The sequence below is a fragment of the Schistocerca piceifrons genome, chromosome 5, assembly GCF_021461385.2.
Source record: "Schistocerca piceifrons isolate TAMUIC-IGC-003096 chromosome 5, iqSchPice1.1, whole genome shotgun sequence".
NCBI lineage: Eukaryota > Metazoa > Arthropoda > Insecta > Orthoptera > Acrididae > Schistocerca > Schistocerca piceifrons.
The window spans coordinates 574,644,790-574,658,159 of record NC_060142.1 but is presented as its reverse complement, the minus strand read 5'-3'; positions in this window follow the sequence as shown (position 1 = coordinate 574,658,159).

Below are 13,370 nucleotides of genomic sequence, written 5' to 3'. Positions count from 1 at the left end.
CTGTATGTTTGACACATATTCCGTTCCGGATGACGACAGTCAAGGACTATTACCTCAATCAAAGTTACGTCCTAACAGTGGCCACTGACAAGGCACGCACGTCGAAGCGCCTTTACCAGGCACTATGAGGCCAGCCCACACCACATAAATTAGAGGACAGACGACCGTCGGTCATCTGGCACCACGCTTGGGCTAATATCAACAACCCAGCCCTTCCCACGGAAATTTCAGCGCTATGGTATCGTGTCGTAAACAATTTAATACCCACTAATCATCGCCTGGCGGCCATCCGCCTACGGCCCTCGGCTGCTTGCGGCCGATGTGGTGACGTAGACACCAGAGACCATCGTGTCTTATGCCCTCGCGTCACAGAAGTGTGGGACCTTGCACGTGTGCTATTAGCGCTGATCGGTGGGACGACACCAGACAATGTGTCAATCGACTGGTTCCTTACCCCTGATATTCAGACCAACCCCCGACCACGACGTAACGCAATGGTGTGGCTCTTGGGCCACACCATTTTCACGATCTTATGACCTTTCCCTCACCGATGCTGTCTCTTTCATGGACTAACTGTGGAGCCAGCATCGCCTGGCGGAATCTGACCGGAAATATACCACTACCTTTGCAAGATTTCTGAAAGTTGCAATGGTTCACAGTTATCAAAAGGTGTTCCGGGTTGACTAAGGCACCTCGTCCAGGAATTGCCTGAGTTTACCCCTGGATCTATGTCACTCGGACTTTCAACCTACCCTTGACTTGCCTATACCCAAGATTTGACATTGGCCTTCTGGGCATCACTGGAGTAGACTGTTCTATGATACTGATGATATGGCAATTGGTAACATTGGAATTGTGTGAACATTGTATGGAAAATTATTGGGAAATTAGAAAACACGTAATCTATCTTAGAGGATTATTACTTCGTTAATTCTACGGGCGATGGGATTATCTCGCCAGTTTCGTTTTCATTTGTGTGTGCTGCCGTCCCTGTTTTTTTATTTTGCCTTCATCTCTGTCTTTCTTTATTTCTTCCTTTTTAGTTTCTAACCTCATCACTTGCTTCACACCTGCAGAGAGAGGTGTATTTGTGAGTAGTGTGTCGTCGCCCCATGAGGCATAGCAGAGTATGCCTCCGCTTTTATTTTCGGTTTATGGCAGTAAGTCTTGCTACCAACAGCACCATGCTTTACGTGCTGCGTCGACACTAGAGGATGGCGGCATAAAAAAAAAAAAAAGGAGAATTTGAAATGACTAAAGACACTCGAGATGGCGGTGAGGCAGTCAAAAACTGCGTGTGCCCTACATAGGAAAGTGCAGAGGTGTTGAGAATCGTGTAGGAGACTCGTTCACTAACGACAACAATTGAAAAAAGACGCAATAGTTGGCTCGGACATTAACTAAGTCGCTGATGCATAGTAGAAGGGTGACCGATGCAAGGAAAGCCAAGAGTGGAAGTGTTAGACGACGTCAGAAGATGCCTCATGCTACCCACCAACAGCAAGGTTCAACGAAAGGAAAGCCCAGTTGACTGTAAGTACCTTATAGTTGTCATGAAACGACCCAGTGATCGTGGCTATTGGAAGACTGTTGAACACTCCGGGATGAATGCAATGTGATAATCTATTAGCTACCAAAAGATGCAGATGCAGTTTGCGAAAGAACTGTTGCATAACTTTCTGGACATTTACTCTCTTCTCATTTTCAAAAATCAGAGCATGAAGCATAATACCAAGCTTTTGGTGTGCCAAACGCATTAACTATACACTTCCTATTCTGCTGTGCCTCTAAAACTGCGTTTACATTGGAGCTACCATAAAGTTAGCGTACGTAACGGGTATGAAACGTTGCAAATAAAGAGTGTCCCAGAGGGATGGTCAATATTCAGGGATATGACAGGAACGATCTTTCGAAACAAAACTTTATACGATATTGCAGTGCCTGTGTTATTCTGAATTACGATGCAATGTTCCTTCCGACATGATTGCGTGTCCGAAGGAACAGGCACTGCTGTGACTACAGCCGTCGTGAAATGCATTAAATGTAGTCACAGTTGGGAATATGGACAACCATCAGCTGTGTAATGGAACGGCGACACTGAAAATTTATGCCGGACCGGGTCTCGAACCAAGTCCCAGTCTTGCACAATCATTGCTACAGCTTCAAAAATATGTAATTGAAGAATAAAATGTTGGAGAGTCGCGATTTTGTAAGCAGTCCTATTTTTTGCCAAAATGAACTCCTCAAAAACTTTTCGCACCACTCTCAAAAGCGGCCAATGTACAACGTAGGTCTTTCAACAACCCTCGAAGAGTCATTTTACGCTTAGACCGTTTCCAGGCAACGTGAAATTGACCCAGCTATCACCGTACTCAAGGGCTTTATCTGTGATTACTCCGACACTCGGCTGTAACTGCTGGTGGAACGAAATCAAATGTTTACACAATACCTTAATAAACGCTCTGACGGACATAGGCTACTTGTTTTTGATATATGAGGCACGTAAATACACAAGGAATACATAAAGAGGAAATACTGTTCGCAAAAATCCAGAAAAGTTATTGATCTGTTTGTTTCCAGTTTTCACACAATAAACATTTTGGCAGACACAGACTGCATATTTTTTTAGCATACAATAGAGGAAACTTTATGTAGTAAGAATCTCAAAAAGTACTTCTCGGATTTATTTCAAATGATTACATGATACTCCGACATGCGTTCGGATGGACATAGGATACATATATTATTTATTTAATATGTGTGGTATATAAGTATATACACAATACATAAAGGGAAAATGTTGTTAGCAATAAGATCAAGAAGTTCTTGCCCGGTTTACTTCAAATTTTTACGTGATACTATAATAACTGTACAGATAGGTATAGGCTGCATATTTTTTAAACGTATATGGTGCGTAAATAAGTACGTAATACAAAAAGGGGAAAAGTTTTCAGAAAAATCTCGAAAAATCTTTCATCGATTTAATTCCTAGTTTTACCTGATACTCTAATAAACTTTCAGATGGACATGGGCTACATATTTTTAAAATATTTATGGTAAACAAATATATATGTAATACATAAAAGGAAAAGTTGCTGGCATAAGTCTCGAAATGGTCTTGACCAATTTGTTTCAAATGTTTACACGATGCTCTAATAAACATTCAGCCAGACATTGGCTGTATATTTTTGAAATATATGTAACATATAAACATATATATATAATATTTAAAGGGGTAAGATTGTCAGCCAAAGTCTCGAAACGTTCTTGACCGTTTTACTTCACCCTGTTGCTCTATAGTCTACTAACATTCAGACGAACATAGACTATATATTTTTAAACAAAAATATTAGAGGTTTTCTGTTAAAATCGAGTGCGAGAAAGAAAATACTTTGGTGTGAAAATGTACAGTTTCTTTTTCTCTCATGCAGCAGTTTTAAAGTAGATGCCACGACATTTAAACCATGGGGCAAATTGTTTCTTCCTCACATATTCTTTCTCCTTATAAATAATTTAAAAAAAAAATTGTACACAACAGTGTATTCTTTTATTTTCCTGCTCGCAGTCAGTTTTAAGAGGATAGAGGATGGTTGCGTTTATGGCTTACCGACTTATGATTAGAACAGTACTATGAAATCGGAACCATCGCAAACTTCGCAACCCTACCCGTTCACAGGTTAAAAATATGACGAATACTGTAATTGAAGCTACTAGTTTCTCGGAGAGATCTCTCCTGTACCCATTAACGATCCTAATCGATTTACCAATTAATTTAAAGTGACTTAATTTCCCAAGCAAGGTTTCGTCTGCAGTAACAATAAACATGGCTCAAGGTCAGAGAGAGAGAGAGGGGGGGGGAAGAGGAGATGGACAGAGAGAGTGACTGGGGGGGGGGGATGGAGGGAGATGGGGGGAAGGGAGAGATGGTCAGAGAGAGGGATAGAAGAAAATGTTGAGAGATTTGAGGGAGTGGGGAGGAAATGGAGAGTTTCAGAGGGGAAGAGGAGATGGACAAAGAGAGGAAAAGAGGAGGAGATGCACAGAGAGATGGGGGGAGGAGACAGGCGTAGAGAGGGGGAAAAAAGGAGATTTTGACGTACATGCAATTCTCGATTTTTAGCGAGGGTGAAACATTGCTGGGTTCTCTAGTCTTATATAATTATGGATGTTAGCGACAGTTTAAGGGCCATTAATACGCACAGATGGTGCACAAAAATTTGGAAACATCAAAAACACAACACATTAACAAGCCTAAAACATTGTAAGAAAACTCTTAGCATTCAAAACAGCTTCCAGTCATTTCAGAATAGAAAAATGGTTTTAAAGAAAATCTTGTACCATTCTTACTACAAAATAATTGCAAATTCAAGTAACGGTGATGAGGATGGACAGCGATCGCGCACCCTTCTCTCCAAAGAAGACAATACAGGCTCAATCCCAGTCGGGACGATGCAGGCTGTGTGAACGAGGGCCCTGCCGTCTTGGAACGTAGCATCACTGTTGGGGAACAAAAACTGTAACATGAGATGAACCTGATCAGCCAAAATGGTCACACGTAATCCTTGTCAGTAATGCGAACTTTCAGAGTAACCATGGCGCCCACGGAATATCATCATCGAACCCCACCATGTTTCATTCTAGGGTCGTAAACTTGGCCAGTAGTTGGAAACACTGTGAAACAAGACTCATCCCACCAGATTCCATTGCTGCATAGTGCAGGTTTTATGGCATCGACATTATGTTTTCCTTTGCATCACTCATCATTGGTTTTGCAATTCGAGCTCGCTCTGCAAATTCTTGCTTATGCAGCTCCATTCGTGTTTGGTCACATTTCTTCCCAATGTGATGCGTCACGGTCATTCAACAAAAACTTTCGTCCGCGTTGTGACATAGCCGATGATGTTTTTCCGCTTTCACTGTATGTCGTATAAGTCTTCGATACTGCGCCTCTTGAAACACCAAACACTTCGACTATCTTGGTTACGGTAGCATCCACCACACGGATACCGACAATATGCCCACGTTCGTACTCACTTACCTCCGACATAATGCACTCATAGCTACACAAACGCTGTTCTGACCACGGCGGACTCTTGCAACGTGTTGAAGACATTGCACAGATGCTGTACGTGGTCAAATACAACGCCGCGGTCTGGAGGCTTGGCTAGCATTTACATTTGTGCTCGAACATACACTTCTCGCGGTTTTCCATGTTTTTGTCCAACCATATTAACTGCGCTGTTCAGAAACACGTACTCGTTCTTTATTAAACATCTTATTTTAGTTCCACATGCACTGCCTGACAATAAAAGCGAAGCACCAAGATGGATGGCAATGTAGCTTCGCACACGTACACACCAGCGGCAGGTATGCAACTAGTTAGAATTGCAGTTCTCTGTGGTAGGTAGACCGCCGTGAACAGCACCAGATCTTGAATAATTCCTGCGAAGGACACGGACGTGCCTCATTCACGTGAAAGAGAGCTGTATCATCACATGACAGATTTTTAAAAAGGTCTCGATGTAGGTCTCCATTTGCCCAGATGGTCGAATCGTGCATCGTCTAGATTTTTTGGACATTCGGATGTGACAGTGGCTCGATTTTAGACTGCATAGGAAATGAGGGAATGCATACTCGACGACGTCTGACCACCACAAGGGAGGACCGCCTTATCGTGCACCAAGCACATCGTTAACTCCTTTAAATCTGCGCCTCTCATCCGAGAACGAATAATGGGACTCACCGCAACATTCGGTCTCTTAACACGCCATTGGTGCAAGACTAGTAGCAGCCGAACTAGGGGATTAACTATCTTTAACACAACAACACAGTCAGCTGCTTTTGGAGTAGCGTCGTGACCGGGAATCATGGGCTGCTGCTGAATGGTATCGCTTCGTGGTCAACGAGGAATCGGGGTTCTGCAACACCCCGGATGACCAACGTCGGCAAGTATGGCTGCGATCTGGGGGGAGGTTCCACTTCTCCAACGTTTTGAAGAGGCACAGTGGTGTTACTCCATCGGATATGACTTCAGGGCACAACTGGTAATAACTGAGGGAAATCCGACGGCAGAAAGTTACGTCGCAGACATCTTTTGTCTCCACATGTTATCTCTCTCCAAGCCCTCGCCTCAGTAGTAACACTCGTTTCCGTCAGATCACCGAAGTTAAGCGCCGTCGCCCTTGCTTAGTACTTGGATGGGTGACCGTTCAATCAGCCGAGCGCTGTTGGCGAGCGGGGTGCACTCAGCCCTTTTGAGGCAAAATGAGGAACTACTTGACTGAGAAGTAGCGGCTCCGCTCACAAAAACTGACAACGGCTGGGAGAGCAATGTGCCGACCACACGACCCTCCATATCTGCATCCAGCAACGCCCGTAGTCTGAGGATGACACGGCGGTCGGTCAGTACCGTTAGGCTCTTTAGAGACCTGTTCTGAGAGAGTTTAGTATTTGTCGTCTCTGATGCGACAGTATCGTTGCGTCGTTTTTCAGCAAGGCAATTCACGTCCACACATGGCAACTTTCTCAATGAACTGGCCGTGTGACGTTGAAGTAATCCTGTGGCCAGCAAGACCCTAGATCTTCCACACATAGAAGATGTGTGAGAGCAGCTCGGACTTCAACTCTGCCCCAGCGTCAGTATCCAGGATATAAAGGACGAGTCACAACAGTTGTGGGTCAGTCTGCCTCAGGAGAGGACACAACGGCTTTAGGATACGTGAAAGCTTCTTATATGTTTAAACTCGTGTTCTTAAGCGCCATGTTGGTATCTAATAAATGTTCAGAACTTAGTTTTGATATTGAAATATTGTAACTTCCTTTAAATTAATAAAGAGAAAACTTTATGATTGTGTTAAATGAAGTCTGAACTGTGGAATGGATACAAAACTCGAATTGTCGTGTGGCGTGTTGTAAGTGGTGTGCTTACTCTGTGTTATTGTTAGCAAAACTTTACACGAATCGATTGGGCAATGCTACTTCCAGTACCAATAAAGAAATAGTCACCACAAAATACGTTCAGCTCCTTAGGCACTGAATCATCCGGCCCTATTCAAAACTGATAACTTTGGTCCCTGTGCACATAGCAAATAAATTAAATTGTCTTACCTCTAAAACAGCAACGGAGTAACGCAATATATTCTGGTCTCTCATAAAAAAAATATAAATGTGCTAGCTACAGGCTCAGCAATGTGCAATGCTTTCCATAACGCTTGAAATGCGCCGGCCAGAGTGGCCGAGCGGTTCTAGGCGCTACCGCCTGGAACCGCGCGACCAGTACGGTCGCAGGTTAGAACCCTGCCTCGGGTATGGATGTGTGTGATGTCCTTTGCTTAGTTAGGTTTAAGTAGTTCTAAGGTCTAGGGGACTGATGGCCTCAGCAGTTAAGTCCCATAGTGCTCAGAGCCATTTTCTTGCTTGAAATGCACATGAAAATCATTTGGCTGATAAACGAGAACATTTAAGAAAATCCCATTTCCTTAAGAAAATATATGAACTGGATATGGAAGCGGTAGTGATTGTGATGAAGTACTAACACTGAGTTTTTTTGCAATATTATATTGCAAACTAAGTTTGGCTTTTCAGAAACATCTGACAGTTGAAGTTTCATTATTCACAATTGAATCACAAACAATGAGATTAAAACAGCAAGTATTATCTAACTTCATTAATCCAACATATATGCAAACTATCAAATTAAATATAGCTCTGTTAACAAATCTTAGAAACATTACAAATCGAAATATTTAACTAGCCTTTTTATCAAAACGGTTTACGTACATTGTGGGGTTACTCAACAATTACAAATTACCAACCAACTCATTTATACTAACGCGATGGCAAGAACAGAAATCATAAATATTTAACATCTTTACATTGGTTGCATGAAGACTTCTGCTTCCATGTTCAACAATACCTACATTAATCTAACACTTGGTGGCTTCACGCAGCACACCACAAAGACTGCCTTCTCCATCGTCTTTCCCTCACAGACAGCTACCTACAATTGTGCGCTCAGCGCTCTCTTTCGCCAACACTATAATAATCTCAGACCAGAGATCTTTGGCTGTGCAGTCGCGCACAGTCAGCGATCTGCATTATCGAGCCTATCAGAGACAGTCATCCTTTATAGTACACTAGTTTCATTTTGATTTATTAATATTCTTATCTTATTGTGGTGCCACATACAAGTGGACCCCAGTATACTCCTTTGAATACTTAAATCTCAGTGTAAGGCGACGGAACTACGTGAAAATTTATTTTTGTGCGGAAATGTGTGTAGCTCACGCTACTCGATGCGAAATCCAGACCAGCCGTTTGTGAGAAGCAATCCGTTTTCGATTAAATTTACGTATGCTATCTGACTGCAAAACAAAATGACTCACTTTAATATGTTCGCCCTGAAAACTGTTAATCTTTATCTTTATTCTCGCAAACAATCACTGTACCACAACTGTTATTGTAATTACACAGCGAACGAACACAAAAATTAATGCATCTGACTTTCTGATAAAACTGCTTGAAACTTCACAGGACAGCATTTTACTGAATTATTTTACTGGTATTAAGACTCTGAAGTGATACAGATGTTATTTTCACATATACACTCCGCCAGTCACTGTGTCTTACAGTGGACATGGACCTTGATGGTAATTAAATTTATTGGCCTACCTGTGCGCACGAAACGCTCGTCTGCTCTGCAACTTGTTACTATGAGGAATAATGATGAAAGTGTCAAAAATCAAATTTCATTTCCGTACTTGCGATGTGCAATGCAAGAAGATATTTACCACTTTCATTAATGTTTCTCAGTACACAACTCGTGATGTCCAATGCGAGTGTGCAGACAGAGTCCTGAAAGTAAATGAAAATGGAGAGCTCATTTTAATGACTGTTAAATAAGAAGGAAGACTCCAAATTTAACTGCAATTTACCTTTTCATAAAGTTCTCACACCTGCACAAGTTGGTAAAATATTTCTTAATAACTCTACTTTGTACAACTGCCTCCCTTGACACCCATTTCAACTATAAGAAAAGCCGTTTCTACAGCAAGCTTCAGCCATACGCAATGTTCTAACAATGAGAAGCTACAAAGATGAAAAACTGGATAACCTCAAAAGTTGGCTTCTTCCATTAACATAATATCATTTACTCAGTATCTTTCCTCAAAACAAATTATTACAAAATCCGTTTTAAACAATGTTGCCTCCACCACACAGTAGGCCAGCTTCCATTCTTTGTAAAACCAAGTACATTGCCAGACAGTCCAACACACACTGCTACTCTTACTCTCTGACTTACTCTGAGAAAGCAAAGTTAACTTCTCCGCTCTCAAACACAGCCTTAGAAAGAATATGTTTATATCGATATTACAGAGGTTGAGTACATTTATCGAATTCGCAACTTCATTCACATTTACTCTCAAAACTTCCTGAAAAGCGTCATGGCAAATAGGACAGCCCCCTTTCACACATTTCCCAATCGAATCAGTACATGCATCAAAGGCAGAGGGGGTGCAACGTCATATTGATAAGTGAGTTCATACTGCCACGTCCTCTGTAAATTCAACTAGATTTCATAACCACTGAAATAATACCGCATATCCTCTCGCCCTGTGAAGTTTCATTTCGTTTTCTCCTCGCTATCTGGATGCCGCACTTTTTTTTGTCTAGCAGTGGAAATGCAACGGTAATGTATAAAAACATTTACTTTCAGTAATTTGAGCATTAAAAGACGCAATGTATTTTGATGTTTAAATAGTAATCTGGCTAATATAATCAACATCGCCCATTACAGTGGACTTTCACTGTAGGCAAAGTGGAATGGCCGAGCCATATGGACTCGTTTAGTGAGCCTCTTAATGTGTAGATTGTGCGACAAACTATTTGGAGTTAACCGCTTGTAAGTAGGCTGTTAAGGTTTTATATTGGTAACGCCACGTAGCGCTCTGTATGAAAATCACTGGCTGTGCTGTGTGCAGTCTGTGGCTGGCTGGCATTGTTGCTGGAATATTCGCCATTGTAGTGTTGGGCAGTTGGCTGTTAACAGAGCGTAGCGTTGCGCAGTTGGAGGTGAGCCGCCAGCAGTGGTGGATGTGGGGAGAGAGATGGCGGAGTTTTTAGAGCAGATGATCTGGACGTGTGTCCATCAGAGACAGTAAATTTGTAAGACTGGATGTCTTGAAATGATATATATTCTATGACTTTTGAATACTATTAAGGCAAATACATTGTTTGTTCTCTATCAAAATCTTTCATTTGCTAACTATGCCTATCAGTAGTTAGTGCCTTCAGTAGTTAGAATCTTTTATTTAGCTGGCAGTAGTGGCGCTCGCTGTATTGCAGTAGTTCGAGTAACGAAGATTTTTGTGAGGTGAGTGATTTGTGAAAGATATAGGTTAATGTTAGTCAGGGCCATTCGTTTGTGGGGTTTATTGAAAGTCAGATTGCGTTGCACTAAAAATATTGTGTGTCAGTTTAAGCACAGTCATTTATAATTTTTCTAAGGGGACGTTTCATATGTCTACCCTTAGCCGAGGATAACTCACTGGAATCTTCTGATTTTTTCTTGTAGTTTCTGTTATTAGTGTAGCCATTGTTTATTGGTTCAAGTGCCTCTGAGCACTATGGGTCTTAACGTCTCAGGTCATCAGTCCCCTAGAACTTAGAACTACTTAAACCTAACTAACCTAAGGACATCACACACATCCATGCCTGAGGCAGGATTCGAACCTGCGACCGTAGCGGTCGTGCAGTTCCGGACTGAAGCGCCTAGAACCGCTCGGCCACCAGCGGCCGGCTATTGTTTATTGCTAGCGCGTAATTATAGAGAGAATTTCCTTTGTAGTTGTAGTTTTTCGTTGTTGTACAGTAAAACAGTTGTGCCATGCATGTAGATTTGCACCAAGTACCTCGCAGCAGCGCTTGCAGTTGACTAGATATTTTCAGTGCTGTGTTAATGTGTTTTCTTATTTTGCCCTTCAAATTGTACTTTTCTGTGTTGTCGTGTGAAAAACGTAATACTAGGCTCCAAAGAAAACTGAGAAATGACAGTGAAGACGAAAGCAGTGTGTTACCGCCACCGTGTAACGAATTAACTAATGTTCGAACTAGTAATTTGGTAATTGTGCATAGGGAAATGGAGCGGGCTGCAAATAATGGCGTAGACAGTGAAACAATTAGTGAACAGGGAAGCATTATCGATCGATCGGTCGGCAACAGCTCGCCTCAGGAATCCGAAATGACATGACATAATCTCGCAAATACTGTAGATTCAGGTTTTGAGTCCTCACCGTTTTCTCAAATAAGTCAAGACACATTTTCTGATTTTCAAACTGCGAATATTCCCGGTTCAAATGCATTGCCAAATAGCACTGAGGAACATGTTTCAGACACCAGTGCATTGTTATTACAATTAATGCAACAAATGGGACAAACGCTTCAAAAGTTACACACAATGGAACAAAATCTTCAAACGTTAGACACAATGCAACTAAATCTTCAAAAGTTAGACACGATGGAACAAAATCAGAGACAAACACAGCAACAGCTTCAAAAGTTAGACCCCAGACTTGAACAAACACGTGAAGATTTAACTACTGAGTTACATAACATCGAATCGAAATGTCAAAAAGTCTGTAATGATGTAAAAACACAAATTTGTGAGCATTTTCAGCCTATTTTTTCGCGGCGTGGAAATGCATTACAGAATCACGAAGCAGCCATAAAAGAACTGCAAACTACTGTTCATGAAAATCACGAGACCTTGCGGGCTAAAATTGACTCATTTGCACCTACCGATTCGGTAACGCTACTTGCAAAAACTCAGGAAAACTTAAAGGACACAGTAGACACTCTGAAAACTGGTTCCGAAAGACACATGGAGGAAATTAGTTCATTATCAGAGAAAGTAGTCGAACTTTCGGATCAGCTAAATAATTTATCTACGAAGGTAGATGATGATCTGAATGACACAAGACCGGTAGTCCTTAATGATACAGAAGAGTACGAACAAATTAGGAAATTCAAACAAAATCAGAATCAAATTAATACGCAACACCAAAGAGAAATCCGGGAAGTGCAAGATCAGTTGACACAGGTTATACAAGAATCACATGTTTCAGAGGACACTCGCGCTCCAATACGGGAAGAGGGACACAGAAATACGGAACAGCCACAAAATAATAACATAGGACACTTCGGAAATTATGAAAGAAATTGGCAAGGTACGCCGAATTATGAGGTGGAACCGCCGAAAAGAAGTAACAATGACCGATATCCGACTTGCCGACATGATGAATTTGACTATAAGCTGTTTGTTACTACACGTAAGTTCAAAACATTCAAGACTTCCGGCAACGACATTCATCCACAAGTGTGGCTTCATCAATTCTCTCATTGTTTTCCTCCAAATTGGTCATTAGAGCAGAGATTAGAATTTATGTGTGGCTATTTAGAGAATGAACCTGCTGTAAGAATGCGAACGGTCATCCACGATTGTCAAAGTGAAGGAGAATATTATCATGCCTTCCTCTCAGCATATTGGTCTCAAGCTTCACAAGACCGAGTAAAACATAGCATCATAATGATGAAACATTTCGAACAATCTGAATTTTCCAGTCTTGGGAAATATTTTGAAGACATGTTGTACAAGAATCAGTACCTGTCAAACCCATACAGCCCCTCAGAACTCATCCGCATTTTCTTAATCAAATTGCCTGAACATTTACGACATATTATTTTGGCTGGACGTTGCAAAGACGACATTAAAGCTTTTCAGGGACTGTACAGATCACATCCGTCACAATTCCGCGATGAAAGAAATAATAACTGGACACGACAAGGCTATTCTCACAATACAAATCGTGACCAAAACAGACACCACCCATATGACAACCGTTGCAGAGTAGTAATAATTACAGGGAAAGATCATCTGTCCGCAGTAATGACTATCAGAGAGACAGTCAGAGCAACAGACAATATGGGAACCAAAATAATTATTTTCAAGGGAGACAGAATAACGTCAGACGCAATGGTCCACTGCGCAGTTATGATTCCGGGAGAAATTCTCCACCACATGACCGACAAAAGAGAAACTATGTAAACTTCCGACAAAACGACAGACCTGAATTTCATCAGAACTGACGGGATTCAAACAGGGCAGGGCCCTCTCGACAAGGTGAATTTGTAGAAGTTAGATCTCCAAATCCCAATAACGACGCACGCCAACAAAGAGACAATAGGCAATGACTCACACCGCTGGCAGCCACAAAACGTACTTATGAAGCTGACGACGTAGCTGCAGTGGCTAGTAATTATGTAAAAATGGAAGACATTAGGGACATCTTACTCCAGGAACACGACGTAAAACA